Source organism: Mastigoproctus giganteus, chromosome 7 (genome assembly GCF_048544385.1).
Source record: "Mastigoproctus giganteus isolate SK-2022 chromosome 7, ASM4854438v1, whole genome shotgun sequence".
Classification (NCBI taxonomy): Eukaryota; Metazoa; Arthropoda; class Arachnida; order Uropygi; family Thelyphonidae; genus Mastigoproctus; species Mastigoproctus giganteus.
This window is the reverse complement of record NC_143581.1, coordinates 146,142,261-146,162,413: the sequence shown is the minus strand read 5'-3', so window position 1 is coordinate 146,162,413 and position 20,153 is coordinate 146,142,261. Positions and strand designations below refer to the sequence as shown.

At 40.0% G+C, this 20,153-nt stretch overlaps 1 long non-coding RNA gene across 1 annotated transcript in view; it reads right to left on the bottom strand.

Moving 5' to 3' along the window:
* LOC150083248 (uncharacterized) overlaps positions 1-20,153 on the bottom strand; it is a 120,372-nt gene that overhangs the window by 58,751 nt on the left and 41,468 nt on the right. Inside the window, exon 2 of the long non-coding RNA XR_016547196.1 lies at positions 12,663-12,728. This is a non-coding gene — a long non-coding RNA (uncharacterized LOC150083248). The remainder of the gene's footprint in view (positions 1-12,662; positions 12,729-20,153) is intronic.

Sequence of the window (20,153 nt, the reverse complement as noted above, 5' to 3'; positions counted from 1 at the left end):
ACCAAAGAATTCACCAAATTGTCGCAGCCACCAGTTGTCTTTCACCAAATTGTTACATACAGTGAATGGCATACATCGAACTGTACAACGAATTGGTTGAAACCAATTGAAGAGATCTCTCTGTTATATTCAGTTGTTATTTGCATTTCAATAAATTTCTGCATGGGAAGATATGTTTCAGTGGAGTGAAAGTATTTTTTTTTCTCTGCGTCATAAAATATAAATGTATTCTTTAGTCCACTCAAATCGAACAGCATCGCTTTGAGTTAAATCTCAAGCTAGTCTTGATGCTCAAACAAAATTTCAGCTGGTAGTTTAAGACTCATTTTAATCACTTAATGCAAAAACAAACGGAGTATAATGGACAGATATGAAGACCAAAGGGAATGTTCCGTAGCTGCAGAATTTTCTCGATTTAAAATAACCAAATGGGTTTATCTAAACTCGACAAATTATTTCCAAGTAATTTGATGTTAGTTGCTTAGAGAAATGAGCAAAAAGATTTCCAGAGATAATTCACTCTTCCGAGAAAGGCTATTTGCGAAGAAGAATAAAAGAAAAAGAAAAAAAAAAAAAAAAACAGAGTAAAACTCAAAGAAAGAAAGGTTGAGAAAGAATGCAGATTCTCGAATTTCGGGACAATTCTTGGAAGAGTTAGCACGAAAGGTTCTGTAGTGCAAGAGTTGAATTTTTTTTTCTCGATAATCAAATCCAGCTAATTTCGCTTCAACAAAAGAAGGCAGTTATCGACTCCAAGAAAGAGTGCTTCATTTTATTGCGTTTGTTGCAAATAAGGAAGCACAGAAGAAGATATTTTGTTAAAATACCAGGGTGAGACTTGCAAAAAAAAACTTTCTCTTCGGTTTTCTATCTCCCTTTTTTTATGATTTGCTAGGAATCACTGTTTCATTCATTCTGCTCCTTAAAAAAAGTATTCTTAAGAAAGCAGTTCTCTTGATTTCTTACGATGCATTTATCTAAACTGTTTTTATGAGAAAATTTATTTTGGAGTATTGCAATCATTCGCACTAGAGGATTCAGAAACTTTTATTCTCTCTCCCAGTTCGTTTGAAAAATCGCGATTTTATAAATCCTTGATAATAAAAGAAAAATTTAAATACAAGCAAAAAAAAAAGGTTTGAACCAACTTGCTAAACCCGCAGTCATTAGGAGTGAATAATTCTAAACCAGGATAATAACGTTTGAATAGTAATAAATCTAATAATATTATTCTCACCGATAATAAATCTGAACAACAAACTCTGAAAAGAAATTTTGAAACTTAAGTATGTTGTCTTTCCAACGACTTTAAAGAAGTGGCTCGTCTCGGTCATCTAATGTCAAAGATGTCATTGAAGGTGAACTTTCAAGTGGTTGACGTCAGATTTCCTGCACATGCTGGCGCCTGTGTGGCCGAGTTCGTTTCTGAAGGGTATTTAAAACTGTTCGGATCACACACTTGCGCCGTATAGAACACAAATCCTTGAACAACAAAATAAGTTAGATTATAAACGCCCATCCACAATATATTTTTACAAGAAGAAGAAGATAGAAATGTTCAGCGAATGGTTAATCACGTTTCCCATTTAGGTTGACGGATGCTTTGGTTGATATTTGGTTTGCGAATCTTCAAGGATGTGAGATTTAATGATCCCATATACTTTACATATTTGCTAATCTTGATCATGGGTTGCGCATGAATTTAAAAATCCTCAATTGTAGATAATTTTGCAGAATTTATCCTTTATTTTTTAATGTAAAAATCGGTTCTGTACATTATATATTTATCATTAATACCGTCAAAGATGATCAGTGGTTATGGACTTTTTGGTGTATCTACTGCAGTGGTCATAGCGCTCTAGTTCTTATGTCATTATTACAGAGGCAATGCGTATTTGTTCCCGTTTCATTTGAGTGTTTATGGAGTGTGGTACAGTTTTGGGAAACCACAGATGGCTCATAACCTTTAACACTATGTTCAATGGAGCGATCTGCATGTTGTGGGATGAAAAACCCACCAGAATAACATTATAAAATATCAACTGACTCTGCCCGAGATTGGCTAACTAAAACAGGGTTTTTTATGAGCATAGCCAACTGAGGTCATATTGCTGCGTGTATTCTATGATTGATTTTCTGTTTGCAGGACGAAAAAGGCGAGTTTCCGGGAGATTAAAAACATGCTAACCTCGCCCGAGACCGACTAACTCAGACACATTGGGAAAAAGACCCATAAAATTCCTCACGTCATCGACGGGACTCGAATTTATGTCTTTTGCACCCGGTGTGGGGAGGACGGCGATCCTACCAACTGTGCTACCCAAGCGGGCACACCGATTGAACAGACATTTAAGAATTCTTTCAGTCTCCCATCCGGGTTTGAACCCAGACCTCACCAAACAAGTTACTGTTGGTGAGGTCTTGGTTCCCATTAAAAAGCCAAGACCACACTAATTTTCCTTCTACAGGTGCTTAATTCATGACAAAGTGTGTGATATATCCAGCACATGAAAAACGAGCCTAAACCCACATTCCATCTTCAGATGTTACTAATGCACACACGTGTACCTTAATGCCATTTTATATAATCAAGACTAATATCCATCTTTCTCACATCTGGGGGTAAATAAGTATATTTCGCTACAATAAATAGCAAGCGTTGGAAATTAAACAGAAAAGAAATTCTTTGATAGCCAAAGCAAGATATAATATAGTCTCACGGATGGACATAATGATACTTAATGAGCAGAGAGAGAGAGAACGCCAGTAAACATTAAATTGGGCCATTAAAGGTGGCCCTACATGCCGAACACTTTCAACGGCTATTACTGATATTACTGAAGTGGATGGATTGAACTTTTGTGCGATTTTATGCGTTTACGTGTTGTCAAACATAATGCAATTCATCGGCTGTGATTCATTAGGCAGACCTCCGTAGGAAACAAGAGGGGCAGAGAGGGAAGAACCGAAGTGGACTGGCTCCATTCCAACACACCACTGTTATTACTGCATCGGATCTGGCGCAGAAACTTTTATATCGGTACAGATTTATGGGAGCTCTCTTTATGACTGTTACGAAACCCCATAAAAGAAGGGGGATGACTACAAACGGGGGAGGGGAAAGTGTAGAAGAGGAAGGAAAGGCGGAAGAGGGGGGGAAGATGTTCTTCAGTTCATTGAGTATCTGAATATTCACATCTAATCACCGAGCTAGAGGAGAAAGGATCCGGCCGAGATAAAATGACGTGCGCCATTCCTTGTTGTGTCAGACTTGCCACCAGCGATTTCACTTTCTCTCGCAACGCTGTCACTGCTCTTGTGTCGTCGGATTACGCAAATCGGGTTTACGGAGCTATGCCAAGAACTTTGGCATTTGTGGCTTGGCGTGGAGACAGCGAGTTCGTTTGGTTCAGGTGTGCGTGAGTGTGCTAACATAACTCACTGTTCACTTCCTGAGAATAAATCTTCCGCGCCTCTCTATCTCTGTCTGCTAGATTGCGCGCGATGTCAAACACACGTCACAGTCTGTTAGCAGATTATCATTTCACAGCCAACCAGTGTGGAGAAAACTCGCTTAGTACACAAGTGGCACAGGTCCACGTTTGGCTCCAGAAAATCAGCGGTGTCTGTTTTTTGACCTCGTGGTTGTCCCCAGAACTCCTTGGCATGTCTAATTTTGTTTCCTTATTTTTCTTTTTACCCATTTCCTATCAATCGGAGAGTTTCTATCCATCATCGAAGACAGTCACAAATCCACTGGCTTCGTTTCTCTCCTGAAGCCATGTAAACGAAAATATCGGCGGAAAATATTAAAATGTTTATTCTTGTTTCTTCTTCTTGTTAAAAAATGTTTATTCTTGTTTCAAAATCAAAGGGGATGCTTCGTTTCGGCGCAATTTGTTCAGTCAGCATCAAAACACGAAGTCTCATTCGGAAACTTGAGTTCGGTTATATTCGATTTCACGGACTGGTTCACTTACAACAATTTTATGCTTCTGTTTTATGCTGTTGTTAGCAGTAACACAAAAGACAGTAAATAAAACCTCGTTGAAAAGAATGTGATAATGAATTCGTACCGGTTTTAAGTGGTAACAAAACTGCAGTACAGGGTTCTTAGTAACCACGACGCACTTCGTCCTGCACGATTTTGCGCGCTTAAGAGCCACTTGGAACAACTTAGGGTTTCCATAAAATTCGTATTCTACAGCGCTGCCTCTTTTCCTCCTTTATGTTTATATCCGCCATACTTTGTTCAGGAAGCTGTTATAAGCGGTGGAAAGTAATTGGGAGAGGTCTTACGTCCACGCCATTCGGCTGAAAACAACCCAGTAAGTTCATTCGTATTTCACTGATGATGAACTAAAACAAGTCCCCCTTTCGTTTCACGAGGCAATTGTTTTCTGAATTTAATCTTGTAAAAATGGTGTACTAAAATAATTATTTGCTTTGTATTACTGTTTTTATAGATTCGAAATTGGGCTTTCTAAATGGGAGGGGGAAGACAAATTCGGTATTCGTTGAGGGCCCGCTTCCCACGCTATATACGATTAAGACAGTTTAAGTACCATGGACTAAGAAATTGAAGGTGGTCGTTTTTGGTGAAGGAAGCGGATTTTTCTTTAGTACCAAGAAACAGAGTGGTACGCAGATAAGAAGATGGCCAGAGAGAAATTAATCTGTTACATTCATCTAGCGGCAGTCTATTTGGAAGACTTCGTATTACAGAAGAAACTGCGAAGATCAAAAACTACATAAGAAATGTTGGGAAGAAAATAACTGCCAACAATGAGTGATTATTTTTAAGGATGAAACATGGGTTTTCGGGACAACCGTGCCCTTTTATCACTAAGAGAAGTGTTCAGCTGTGGATGACGAACAGAACCATTATAAAGATGGAGTGGTCTGAATTATCTTCAGACCTCAATTTTATGGAAAACTTATGCCAAATGGTTGTATAAGGTAAAGGGGAAAGAGATTTACTACCAACTTCTAAAATTTGATTAAAAACGCAAATTGAGATGTTACACTCGTTTTAATATCACGTATATAATTTACAGATTATTATTAGTGTTTAGATTATCTTATGTTACTGAAAACTGATTTTAAATTTGAGAAATGCATTTGGGGAGAACATAACTTTCGGCCATATCTTCCGCTTGGGTGAGTGAGATTCCGCAGTGCTAATCGGCTTGTGTACACAGTACACTTCGGCTTGTGTACACAGTACATGTTTCTGAAAATTTTTTTTTGCACAAAAAAAAAAAAAACCTGTCATATTAGGGGCACCCGAGAATTACCCCATCTACCGGTGTATATTAGCTATACAGGGTGATTCAGGAGGAATAGTAAATATTTTGGGAGGTTATAGTATCGATTATTCTGAGTAAAAAAGTTCATATAAACATGTGTCCAATTCTCAATGGAATAGAAGGAGATACAGCTGTTTGAAACTGGCACGCACAAAGCCATTATGAGAGGTAATTGACTCTTTGAATGATACTAAATACAAATAATTGACAATTTTTTTACAGTTTACAATAAACGTTTGAAAATCCCACCGCAAACCACAATGCACTTTCATGAGGGCAACTCTTGTGGTAATATGACGTGTTGTTTTTCTGAGGTCATCTTGGCGTTCCTTTATGAGGGCAGCAGTATCCAAAATGCGAGCGAGCAATTCGTCTCTTGTATTCACCTTTTCTTTGTATACTGCGCTTTTCATCCAGTCCCATAAACAAAATTCCAACGGAGTGAGGTCTGGAGACCTTGGTGGCCAAGGAACGGAACCACCTCGGTCGATCCACCGTTCAGGGAAAGTTCGATTTAGATATCGTATGACCAGACCGGGTATAATTATGTTGGACCTCCGTCCATCATGTTGAAAGTACATACCAATTCTTGTAGCCAAGGGAACATCCTCCAATATTAGTGGAAATATGTGCAGCATTCTTAACAACACTTTAACACCAAACAGCATCAGGTTATAACTACTTCTTGATCACATCTGATTCAGGGAGCAGTGCGCGCAAATTTCAAACAGCCCTATCTCCGTATCAATTGAGAATTGGACAACTCAGAATAATCGATACTATCACCTCCCGAAATTTCTCCTGAAATACTCTGTATATTTATAAGGAAGCAATTTTCTTGAGATGGCCATTGTGAACGATAGGCCTAACCAATCGAGCTGAAAGTGGTCTCAAATTGAAGATATTTCTTACTAAGTGTGCAGAAAAATGGGAAAATATAAAAATTCCTATCTATATATTAATACGGAAGCCGTTTTTGGAGGATCAAAGCGATCAATAAACGAAGATAAGGTTCTCACCAGTAGATGGCAACCCCAGAATGTTAAAAGTGTTTCCTTAATGGTTATACAGTACAAAACTATTATTTTTCTTTATCTTTAAAGTTTTAAAAGTGCTTTTTTAAACGATAAATATTAAAAATAAGCGCTGTCATCGAGGTAAATAATAAATAAGAGTTAATTTCGGAAGAGAAATAAAGACATAGTGAACGATGATTTGGTCATTTGAAGGAATGTACCGATATCTTTAAAAAATCTTCATTATTCTTCGCACTATTAAAACTTGACCTTCAGCTCAGCTAATTATTTGCAACTCTATGAAACCATGATACAGACTGCTAACTAAGACCAGTTAAATATTATCAGGGAGATAACGACAGCAGTACAATGCAATGATACGTCAGTTAATGCTTTTTTTTTTATAGATGGTCCTGGTGGCGCAGGCAAGTCCTATGTTTATCAGTGTATAAAAAACTTTTGCCTTGGAAATAACATTCCTGTTGGTTGGACTGGCATAACTGCAATGTTTCTCCCTGGAGAACGTGCAGTTTACAGCAGGTTCAAATTACCTATGAATTTAACCGAATCGTCCGTTTTCTCTCTCAAAATAAATAGTTCAGCAGCTGAACTCATTAAGTCTGCTCGACTAATACTATGGGATGAGGCGCCAATGGCTTCCTGTGATGCTCTCATAGTTGTTAACCGCTTATTACAAGATATCATGGTGGCAAAGTTGTTGTATTGAGAGGAGATTTCCTCCTCCCAATATAACAACTTTGTCATGAACTATTAGACCCTAATCTAATAGTTCATGACAGTCTGATTCCTTTTGTTTTTGGCCCCAAACTTAATAATGTAATTGCCATTTCACCGTTTTAGTATTCTAGAAATTTTATAAATGATGCCTGATGAACAATATAAGAGTGTTAACAATTATACCTGAAGAACTTTTGCGATATCCAACCGAAATCGTGGACAGCCTCAGTTTAAGTGGTTTACCACCAAACATTTTAGAATCGAAGGTAGGAGTAGTTGTTATTTTACTGCGGAATATGGCAATTTCAGAAGGTTCGATCAATGGTACGAGACTTATAGTCAAAGTCATGTATCAGAATTGTTTGGATCTAGAAATAACAGGAGAAGCTAAAGGAAAACGGGTACTTTTACCGCGTGTAGATTTGACTCCATCCGATTCGACTTTGCCATTCTCATTTAAGAGATGGCAGTGGCCAATTGTATGTAGCAATTTCTTGGGTCAGATCATTCCAGCATGTTAAGATAAGGTTAACAGAAGGGCACAAGAGTATAAAAAATGTCGTTTTCAAAGAAGTATTATGGAGACTGTAGTACATTTTGTACGTGTGAAATTGTTACGAAACGTGCACATTTTAAATAATAGGAAACATGGTGAAACCACAAATTTTAAGTTTCCTCAGATACAAGAAATGTTTTCGGGAAGGAGGAACCTTGCCATCCTCTTCCGAAACCGACCGACTGCTACGGAGTGAAAAAGCCCATAAAAGTTATTCGCGTCATTGACAGGACTCAAACTACGGGAGGCAAGCTCTCCAGTAGGAGTACAGAACAGATAACCCACCTTCTCCATGCAGGAAAAGAGACTGGGAAGAGCTCTCTAGGCGATTGCCTCTTCTAGATACTTGATGGACTAGTCAAAAACGAAAAAGCAAAAAACAGGGGTTAAAAACACGATTGGCCTGGCCAGCAGCTGGATCACAGGAACAACAGCGATTATGGGAGGAAACTCCAGAACCTCAACCACATTAGACTTATGTTTCTGAGATGGCCTTCCATTCATCGTCCTCCCCACAACCGGTGGTAAAGGCCTGGTTTCGAATCCGGTTAATTAAAAATCCTGCGACTAGCTCAGCACTTATTCCTTAACACACGCACGCATAAGAATCGTGGCATCTATCTCGACCACTCCCACAAGTGTGCCGCATCTGTACCTCCCCCGAGGGATGGATCCCACACCAACCTAGACTGCGGACGAAATGGCAGACAACCTTGAAACGCGGCACAAAGCAAGAAGACAATGACTACTATCTTACAAAATCACGAAAGCACACGAGCCACATAGTTTCCTTATTTTATACTGTGGGAAATTTTATCTGAGAATTTTGTGGCACTTCACAAGTGACTCTTGCTGAAATTGAAGCTACTTATTCGTTTGAGTGCGATTTACCTTACTAACTTCAAGCTAAATCACGTGGTACGGCATCAACTCAATCCCTTTACTCTAATCGATTTACAAGAAAAAGTTTCATAAAAGAAAAGAAAAGCGCCAATGCGCTTGAAGCTTTATTATCTCACTGGAACAGCAAGTGAAATCCATACGCTACAGGTCTCTTGAAGGATAATAATGCGATTCACGACATATTATGTCTTGAATTTGGCTAAAGAGTTGTCATTCTTCATCACAAATTATATATTTAATTAGAATGTTCAGTTGTATTTTTCTGTCCTGAACACGAGATAACATTACTATACCTGTTAAAAAGATAGATTGGATAGTTCTTGAGAAAATCGTGTATTTTTAAAGGTACCAATCGAACTGTAGTCATCAAAAAAGCAAAGAGCGAACGCTTGTAGTTGGTATATATACTTACCGGCCCCAAGTGTGCGCTCATAACTGGAAATGTATTATATCTTTAGAAGTGTGTGTTCACGGACCGAGTTACATGTTTTGCGGGATGAAAAATCCAGAATGAATATATCGGAAGAAATAAATCACTGGGGGAACGTTACACCCTCCACTAGAGATATAACCACGGTTTCCCATGAAGAGGAAGTTTAGAAATTCATCCAGTCGTCGATGAGGATCGAACCCAAGCGAGTGGAAGAAAACGATATATAGTGTCCATTAAGCTGCTACGAAGGGCTGCTCTAGAATAAATATTAACATTTATGGAAATGTTGATTAATTCTGATATAAACTATGATACGAAAAACCAGATGGGATTTCTGATAACACATTGTTTTCAACGAGACAGCCATGGACTTCTAAATGAGGGAGTATGTCGTGTCCCTAAACTGTATTTATTCTAAACTGATCGACTTGTGCATGAGAGCAATATACTGAGCCACTGAAAATACACCCAGTAAATTGATGAGCGTCAAAAATGAAAATTCTAACCCTGCCGTTTTTCAAGTGAAATGGCAACATATCCACTTCGCTGCCACAGAGGATATAAACAGACGTAGTACATACATTTGAATCAATTCCCAATAATAACAAGGTGATTTTATTGTAAATTGGGTTCAACGATATACAATTCTTCTATATGATGAGTATCGTGAGGGCAAACAGAAATTAATTAAAAAAAAAAAACCAGAATACTGCCGTGGATTTGTTTAATGATAACATACAGTGCACGTGTAAGTGCATTTTGTTAGCTGAACAAAGAATAAAACAGAAAATAATAACAGGGAGAAAAATAAGAGAACAAGAAGGAAGAAGACCAAGAGGTTAAGCGAGAGAAAACACGAAGGAATTGCTCGAAGGATAAACCAGATAAGTACATCAAGTGACCGTCTTAAGGTTGCACCGGCACATTCTATCCCTGTTCTACTTTTTCTTTTTTATTAATTCTACGGAGACCCGGAGTAATAAAATCAAAGTTTTTGTTGAATTCCTGCAGGGCATTAATTTAACCTTGCACGCCAAGGGGCAAAAAAAGTTGGAATCATGTTATATTAATCTTGGAGCATCATGCCGAGCATTCTCGATTATGTGAACAAATAAAGAGGTGAAGCCAAAAAAGAAAGAAGAAAAAAATCACGACTAGTTAGAGACCGTGCCTCACCTAGCTTACCACGTGGTCTCGTGCATCTTCTTTCCCACGCACCTTATTACCCTTTAATCTCGTTACATAGCTCGTGAGCAGACCCCTAATTAAACGACCGTCTGACGAGTCAATCACGAGAGCACGTGCAACGGAAAGAGTCACGTCTTTCCCTCGAGGAACGGATCAACATCGGACGTTTGACGCGTTCTTTGAAATTTCGCGAGCATCTTCCCGCTATTTGCTCGCTACTTATTAAGTGGCTACAGATGCAGAGACAAATGCTGTGACAATATCTCGCGTACGTGCTCCTAACGCATCGCCAGTATGGTATCGCATCCAGTGAGATAATCAGAATTTTCAACAATGGAGCACGTTTCACGCTCCTCCGCTCACTTCCTGTCGCCGAATATCGGTTTATGTCGTGATCCATTTCAGCCTGAACGACGAAATGCCCGCGATCAACTGTAAAGCAAGCTGCAAAATAGACCTAAGGCTCTGTTCCGAAGCTACCTCCACCTCTAATCGCCTTACCAGTTCCAGTTTGTCTGACGCACTGTCTAATTGCTTTTAGAAGTCTCGCAAGTTGAAAGTTTATTCGTAAACTACGAAGTCTTACGATTTACTTCATCTCTTTGCGATGGTTCTGACGTTTGACGCTCTACCTCCTCCTCTATAGATACAGATTCGTATCGACCCTTCGAAATACAAGTCACGTTCAAATCAAGCATCTGAAACTATTCAAAAAGTCTAATGACGTCAGTTTTCAACATAACTTCCTTCCATTCGTGTAAAATTACATATCAGAGATAAAAGCTCACTGCCACAAACAATGACGTTTTCCTTTTTGTTTTATAATGCGAAAACAAAATGACAAATTCCTTCATTTATAACGAATTCAAAGTGACAAAATTATAATGCGTATTACGTATCTAACTCTCAACGATAGGCTTAGTTTGTAATAGCATTTTAACAATGACGCTTTCGTTTATGTCGTTATAGCAACAACAAGCGCGCCACCTGGGAATTTTGTTATCAAATTAAATCAGAGCATATTTAAGCAATAATGAAACCAGACATAAAATGGCGCCGTAATAGTTTTTTTCGATATTATGCATCTTAAAAAAAGCCTGACATCGTTAATGTTATAGAATGAGATCAGTAAATCGCAAATGACAAGGTACAACTGAAATGTTACCGTCTATTCGAGAAAATCGTGCTAACGGAGTCATATTTCGGAGTTTCATATCTGGATTGGCTTCGACTAATACCATCATCGCTTTCATTTCTCTTAAAACTCGCCGAATGCGATATCCACTTTTTTAAAATAACTTATCGTGTATTCCATTTCTCATCTGGGCTAAATCTGAAATTCAAAGTTGATCCATTACTGCAAAGAGCAAAGAAAAGCACTTAAAAGGCATTTCTAGGAACGCGAGGCGAATTATTTATTGCAAATAACTTTTTCTGGCCTTCAACCCCTCGACGTACGTGTTTGTTTTTAAACTGGAGTGGAATCGCTGAATCAGTAATTTTTTCAATATGCAACTGATATTGGGCATTCTCAAGTACTCGTGTATCTCCTCATTTCTCCGCTTGTATTTGCAAATACGTGGGGCACATGACGGTGCATATATTTGTAAAGACACGAGAGTGGATTTTGATCGATGTTTCCTATGCGATCTTTGTTTAGCTGCTTCCCTGGTTACGTTCAATTACCGAGATAAATTGTAATCAGACGGATGCTGCAAGGGTTGGGCTATTTTTGGAAAGGTAGCTATCAATTATAGCATTTTTTTTAAACGAATACACACGGCTTGTAAACATTATTTAAGATTAGTTTACGCATTATATAAACAGCTTAAGAATACAGTAATGAGACAGATAATTAAAATCGATCGGTAATTACACATCAAAGTGTCAACAGCTAAAACAAAAAAAAGGCAGAAATATGTAAGCTTTTTTTGTCACATCATTTGAGCGGTTTGTATGTAAACAGTATTCGTTTGGAGAAAGAATTTGTCTAAAATAGGTTGCAGGATGTCATATTTAAGTTTCTGTCATTTTCTTAATTGCGTAAAGATGGTCCAAGAGCGATTTAAAATCCTATGGCATTATCTGCTCGATGACGAACATTCTCCTGATGAGGGAGAGAGATGAAGAGAATACGTGGGTGCTTATAGAACTTGCATTATCAAAAGGCATTTAAAAAGTTGATAACTTTAAAAGTATTAGAAAGTAACTGTTGAAAAAAAGAAAGAAATATAGCTGTAAATTAACCAGTTAATATTAATCTGATGTGCTGTAGCAGAATGGTCAATGCGAAAGTATAGTAGTACACAAGTTTGAGTTGGCTGCTGTTCGATTTCACGTGGCCGGTAAATGTGGTTAAGGATAACAGCCTTGTTCAATAAGTAGTTTTAAATTCCACTGACCTATACGGTCGTACTGGAGTTTAAACAGCATGTTCAATTCGCATATGCTTATTTGAGATACTGCATGTCCGTAGGAATTCGCACGATTGATAATTAGACTATTTCAAAGTCCCTTACCTTGGGTCCTTGATCAGAAGTTCCTTGAAATATCAGGAAGCTTTGTTTGGCGAAAGGGAAACAAATCTGGAAAAGAAAAAAAAATGAATAACATTTAAGTTTTACTTTTCCATAGATTTATTTAAAAACATTGAGAAATAAGAGGCCTAGTTAGGTCTAAGGGTTGAAAATAATGTCTGCATAATATTCATTTCCCATGTCTTAATTAAACCAAATCTCAATTAAAACATCTATCTTCTAAAGATGGTTAAAGTTAATAAAGAAAATAGGGTACGTTACATAATAAGCATTGTCTCTAGTGAATAAAATCTGACTAATTAGACATTAATGGTGTAAAATAAAAAGAAGTTCTGCTTATACTCGGCTGGACCGCATACGAGGAGTTTGCAATTAATACAGTCATTACGGTATTTAGAAGTCATAGGTGTTTTAACTATCGGCAAGTAAAACGCGTGTACTACTGCACTCGGTCACGCAAGGCTCCAACTATTAAAGAAAACCAATACGAAAACATCGTAGGCTTCTTCCCTCTGAGCCCAACTAACTCAGTCGCGATAAGCGAGAACCTCATAAATGGTTTCCTCTGTTGTTGGAAGCTGGCTTCGATCTGAGAACCGAATAAAAGGACTGTTTTGTCCCAACCTTGATAATCTCGTACAAAAGACGAGAACTCTCTTTTTACTCCAACACACAAACAGAAGTCAGCGCATTGACCTTAAAGAAAAATGATTTCTTACATGTCCGACTGCATGGGCTCAATTCTCTGATGACACGCTATTGTCTTCAAGCCCCAAGAGTTATATTTACGACCATCAGACGATATAACCAATCTCAAAGTGCGCATTTTGTTGATTATGTATAATCATAATATAATGTTTCTGGTGTTTCGATTTTTTCTTTTATTTTATTTACAAGGAAGATAATTTTTCATGATAAATCGCCAGATGGTAACCGTGGGCATTTCCTTTCCATTCCCCGATCGTAGCGTGACTGATTGGCATGAAGACTTATATCCGTTAGTTCGAGGATTATTCTTAGACTCCAATCGAGCAACAAGAAACACCGAAATTGCTGTACTTTACAATGATCAGTGCAATGCGTTGTTTTTCTGAATGGATAATATTTTACGCAACAGTAACTCGATAAGCATCTCCAACCTATTTAGTAACAGTGCAGTATTCGCTTTATCTCAGTCAATTTAACTGGTACTGGAAACACACCGTTTTTTTCTCTCTTTCTCTTCTTTTTCTGTGGGGGATGGGGGGGGTGGAGATCGATAAATGACACGCTGGAGAAAGAAAAGAACTTGTCTTGGCGGCACGACCTGATGACAAGGTTAACGCTTTCCTTGGATCAATACATCCTCTTTGAATTCAAAAACCAGCACAGCCTAATGAATACAACCAGTATTTTCTTCAGTTTTAACATCACTCGTTTGATGGTTTAATGAATTTTAAAAATCCCATTCCGTTTATTCAGCTGTCTCAGTTGGCTGTAATTATAACTGCGTTACGGCAAAATGAATAATGGCTTATTCCGAGCGCACAGCAGTAGCGAACTGGCGGCGGGCAAATGACTTTCATCGTTATGTACAGTACTTCTAGCCATTCTTGATAATATCATTAGACGGAGTTAAAGTTGAAGAAATTAAGACGGATTTAAAGTGTCTATATATAGTAATTTCATTTGCCGTTCCATGAGACTTCGCGCAGGGATTAGTCGGGTCTACTGATCGGTTATCCGTTACGACTCGCCGTATCTGACAAATTGAAGTTCGGAGTGAGCGATCGTGGTGTATTATAACCTTGAACCTTCATCGGGCTTCCTTTGGCGTCATTTATCTTGAGTAATTAGCACTCAACTCAGCACTTTCCCGTCAGGGGGCGCTACAGGCTACGAAATTTGGACAGCCATTCAAAATTGATGACATTATGCTTCTCCTTTCACAGATCCTGTTTGAGCAGCCATATTTGATGTATTTTAAAGTCTAGAAATTTTAATTTAAAATCGCGTAACATCTATATCTTGTTTTAATAAAGTAACATCCTCTAAGGATATCCTCATCAGTGATTACAATAGATAAGGTATCTTTAGACATTATTCCCAAGCAGTTTTATCCCTACTGTACTGCACCAATTCTTCGGAATCTGTGGCCAGACCACAGTCCTCGAAGAGTTAGGATTTGTTCCCTAATTCTAGTCACTGAAAAGAAGGAGAACGCCTTGTTGTACGTCAAATGGTTGTCTGTCATTTATGACAATAAGAAGTATTTATGGCGTAGTGAAGGTTCGAACTCGCGATTGGAGAAACGTATAACTCAAGTATTACCGGCCAAGGTTTACTCGGAGGAAATACTTCGGATAGATGATGTGAAAACTTTTTCATTCATTCACACTTTTTCGGAGTTCGTAATAATTAAATTAAATCTATGAAATTATATCGAAGAGTTTTAAAAGTCATTCACGTAGCTTACACTTTACAAGTGTGTTTCGGAAGCTGCACTTCTCTCCATTAACGAATAGCTAATGGAAAGGAAGCAGACGCTATACACTTTACAAGATTAAAGGTAAAGTGCATTAAACTGGTGTGTTTTATTTCTTTGCCAGAGTTCTGATTACTTTATAGGTGGAATTTTAGTGAAGGGTTTCCTCGAGGACAGATTAACTCATTTCCTTAATGGAGTTAACATCTTATGAAGTATTTGTTTAATGAATATTTTGCGAGGTTGCGGCTTTCATTTTCTATGGTTGAATAGAAACGAGCTCACAAAACGTTTCCCGAAGGACTCTTTTTATCAAGCATAATATTTATTATAAGAGCTGAGGAGCAAATTCGTTTAACACAAATATTGAGATACGTGTTAAAAGTGTCGGGTGAAGTAGATCTGCACAAAAGTGATTTTCAACGTTATTTTCAGCCACGTACTTCAACCTTTTTCGAATTGTATACTCCTTAACCCTTTCGTTTTGCATTTAGCAACATCCCCTTCTAGGAATGGATTGGTGTGTGACGCTCAAAGTCGGGAGCTGATATAAGATTGTTGCACGTGGCGATCAGTTTTTGAGTGTCTGTGAGGAAGAATGGGTCGGCGTCGAGATCTTTTCCACGTTGAAGGTGGAATGACTGTGGGGAAAAACGCGCATGTACCAGTACCTCGAAAACAGCCAATATGGTTAAGTGTTCTGTCTTGTGGTGTGAAGAATACACCGTGACTGGCTTTAGCGGTTGAGCAGCCTGATAAAGGTCACACGTGGGTTAGCCACGTGTGGGATTCATGCCGTGGTGAGCATGGTGTGTCTTGTCTCCTAACACAGCAGCGAAGTAGCACACTGGCCCAGTTAACCATCCAGTACACCGTATGAACAGCAGAACCAATATTCACATGGACTATGCGCCTGGCTTCTCCAGTACCCTGTGGGAAGCTACAATAGATATCACCTTAGCCTCAAGCTCCATTGCTCAGCACCTTGCTTCCTGGACAGTCCGTGAGGACTGGACCACCTCTGACCACAGGGTACTAACCTTCCAACTACACCGTTCACTAGTCACACAACCAACCAACCGAACTCAACAAAGAAGATATGCCCTGAATAAGGCTGACTGGAACCTTTTTAAGGAGGAATTGACCAGTGCAGCCAGCCGCTTCAATCCTAGCGGCCTCAGCCCAGACCAGCATCAATGTGCAATTACACAGCTCGTCAGTAATGCTGCAAACAAGGCTATCAAAAAGAAGAGATTCACACCTGGTGCTGTCCCCTGGTGGTCACCTGAACTCCAGGCTCTTAGACGCGAAGTCATTTACCGACGAAAACGCTATCAACGTGCAAGAAGAACATGGCCTCCAGAAGAAACAGAGGCTTTACTGCAGCAATATCGAGTGACCAGGAACCAGTATACCACAACAATAAAACAGCGCAAAAGGCGCTCATGGGAAGCCCTGGTAAGCACTGAAGGGAACGCCGATCCCTGGGGGATTGTGTACAAAGTGACCACTAACAAGCTTCCCAGAGGCGAGGTCGTATCAACCACAAAATTACCGAACGGACTGTATACCAGATCGTGGCAAGATACTATCAATAATATTTTAGACGCTACATTTCAGCAGCCTGCTGACCCACACACACCGGAACAGCTACAGCTCTGCATGGAAAATGAAACATATCACACAACTGCAATTGAAGAACCCTTCACCACAACCGAGCTCAACTTAGCTGCATCTAGAATCAGAAACAAGAAGGCTCCGGGCAGAGACATGCTCGATCCAGAAATCGTCCAGAAGGCCATTGAACTTATTCCCACTACAATACTCAACCTGTTAAACCACTGTCTCCACCAAGGATTCTTCCCCACACAATGGAGGACTGCAATCCTTAGACTTATATTGAAGAATGCAACCAAACAACATGATCTGCCACAATCTTACCGGCCCATTGCACTGCTGCCAGTCTTCAGCAAACTTCTCGAAAGGATGATCTCCCATCGAATAGAAGCCCACTACAATGACGCTGGTCTCTCCTCACCTAAGCAGTACGGTTTCCGGAAAGGACGCTCCACGATTGATGCACTGGAAACAATCATTGAAGCTGCTACCAACTGCAACTCCAAATACTTTCTACTAATCTCCTTTGACTTTGCTGGTGCCTTCGATTCCCTCTGGTGGCCCAGCGTCCTGGGCAGACTCCGAAGAGCGCATGTCCCAGAAAACTTATATAGATGCATCAAGACCTATCTCCAGGACCGGCGAGTTGTCGTGTCTGCTCCCCACTGCAGTGTCTCCAGACCAGTCTTCAGGGGATGCCCTCAGGGATCTGTCCTGGGGCCTCTCCTCTGGAATCTGGTGCTGGATGATTTCCTGAACACCAAACTCAACAATGTATAAACCCAGGCCTATGCAGATGACCTGGTCATGCTCTTTTCTGCCAATAACAGAACCCAACTAGAAGCAACTGCCAACCAGGCCATCTCCACCCTTCAAGCTTGGGCAGAGCATAACAACCTAAAGATCTCCCCAGAGAAAACCAATTCGATCCTACTAAAAGGCACCCTTGATTTGAGAAGACCACCCCAAATCAAGGTCAATGGTGTTACAGTAAAACTAAAAACAGAGCTTAAATATCTAGGTTTGATCTTAGACAAAAACCTTTCCTTCACTCCTCATCTAGACCAACTCAGGATTAAGATCAGGAAGTATGCTGCCCAAGTCTCAAGAGTTGCCCGGAAGGACTGGGGCTTAAAGAAGAGAACGCTGTCACTCTTCTATAAGGCAGTTTTCATCCCGGTTATCACCTATGCTTCTGGAGTCTGGTACAAGAAGGCCAATACCGTAGTAAACAGATCGCGCCTAGGAACTATCCAGCGCTCTCTTCTCCTTCTGTCCTCGCGTGCTTGTCGCACTGTCAGCACCCATGCGCTACAGGTCCTCACTGGATCTCTTCCACTGGACCTGGAGATTGTTCGTCATGGGTTGCTCTACCAAATAGCCAAAGGAAGAGCAGTTACTTGTGCAGGTTTCACCACTGACCCAGCAAATAATAGAAACGCTGAAAAGATGAGACTTAATGAACATCTAACAGACACCTGGCAAGAAAGATGGCAGACATCAACTAAAGGCGCTGTCACCAAAAGATTCCTCCCTGATGTCAGGGCCTTCTACCCCCTCACACCTGTCTGGTTTTCACCAGGACTCTATGCTACCTACCTCCTCACTGGACATGGCTCCTTCCAGAAAAAACTACATGACTTCAGAATTTCAGACTCACCCCGCTGCCACTGTGGAGAGGATCAGACGTGGGAGCACCTTGCCCACAGCTGTGAAATCTACGAGGACTTCAGGAGGATCCTAATAACAAAACTACGCTTCAACTACCAAAATCAAGAACACCTCACCCTACAGAATGAAGAAACTTACCGAGCTCTGACTCAATTTGCAATGGACTTATTTACCAGGCAGAAAGCACTACCACCACCTTAGTATCCGAATCAATAGGTCATAACAACTATGACTGCCAATTGTTGCTATTCATCATTGAGCCATGAATGCTAATGCCTTGGACCAACTTGCACAAGACTTGACCAGCAGTGCAATCAAAGGCAGGGTCCACACATACTTTGACAAATTCCTCATCATTGATTCCTGGACAAACTTTTCTCGACCAGACGTGACACATCTCATCAAGAAGAGGCCTAGCATCGATCCCTGGACTTGACCATTAATCTTGGACTCCCGGTTTTGACCACCCCCACTGTTCGTTCTGATGGACTACTGGACCAGCCTTCAGTCTGGATGCGACAAAGACTCACCAAATGGAGTCCCGATGACGGCACCTGAACTAGACCTTACTGAACATGACCCATCCACCATAGCAGCACTCACACTGCTGGATTTCCAGCAAGTTGTCGGCTCCAACTGACTGGCCGTGATAGCTGTACCTACCCTGAACTTGCGGGGTATATCTCTCTCTCATTTTTTTTTTTTTTTTTTTTTTCTGGCTTTCTTCTGTTTCCTGCCATCCGTTCTTTACTCCCCCCCCCTATTTTTCTCTTACAGAATGATTTTTTTTTTTTTTTTTTTTTTTTCCGGCTTTCTTCTGTTTCCTGCCATCCGTTCTTTACTCCCCCCCCCCTATTTTTCTCTTACAGAATGATTTTTTTTTTTTTTTTTTATTTATTATTATTTTTTATTTTTATTTATTTTTTTTTTGTGGGGAGGTGGTTTTCGTCCACCCGCCACCCCACTCTTCTCTCTGGTGAGGCGTTGGGCATGCCACACTGTCATCAGGGGCCATCTTCCCTATTGGCCCCTTTCTTCTGTTTCCTACCCTCCAGTCTTTTTGCCTTCCTCCCTTACTTTTCTCTTGCACAACGTTTTTTTTTTTTTTTTTTTTTTTAGTTTATATATATATATATATATTTGTGTGTGGGTGTGTGTGTATATATATTTTTATATACACACACACTCATGCCCCCACAGGTCTAAATCTAAAAACATCAAAATTACTGCCCGACCTATTTGGCCCTAGAACAAGTTATCAGCGAACAACCCTACGCTCTGTTAAAATTACAACCGTTGCTCAAGAAACAGCGATCATCTCATTCTTAAATCTGGTCCTAGCCACTGAAATCCCAGGAAAGTAGGTGGCAGGACCCGCCAGAGTACTCTAGCTACAGTGGTACACCCGGTCAGCCTCCCCGTGGCATGGTGTGGTAACGTCGGGTCCCACTAGGGGCTCGGCGGCTAATAGACCGGAGGAACAAAGGGCACAACACAATATACAGCACATGACCCCCACACACTTCAAATCTCTGGCCCCGATACAATGTACACCCGCGGAGATGGGAGAAATCCCAGGAGCCGTTAGACACTAACATACCTTATACCTTATACCTTATCTCGTATACCATGATAGTTGTATGCCGTCACGGGCATCCCTGCTCATTGCGAGAAAAAATAAACTGTTCCTTGCATGAGCACCAACACTGGACTTTCTGATG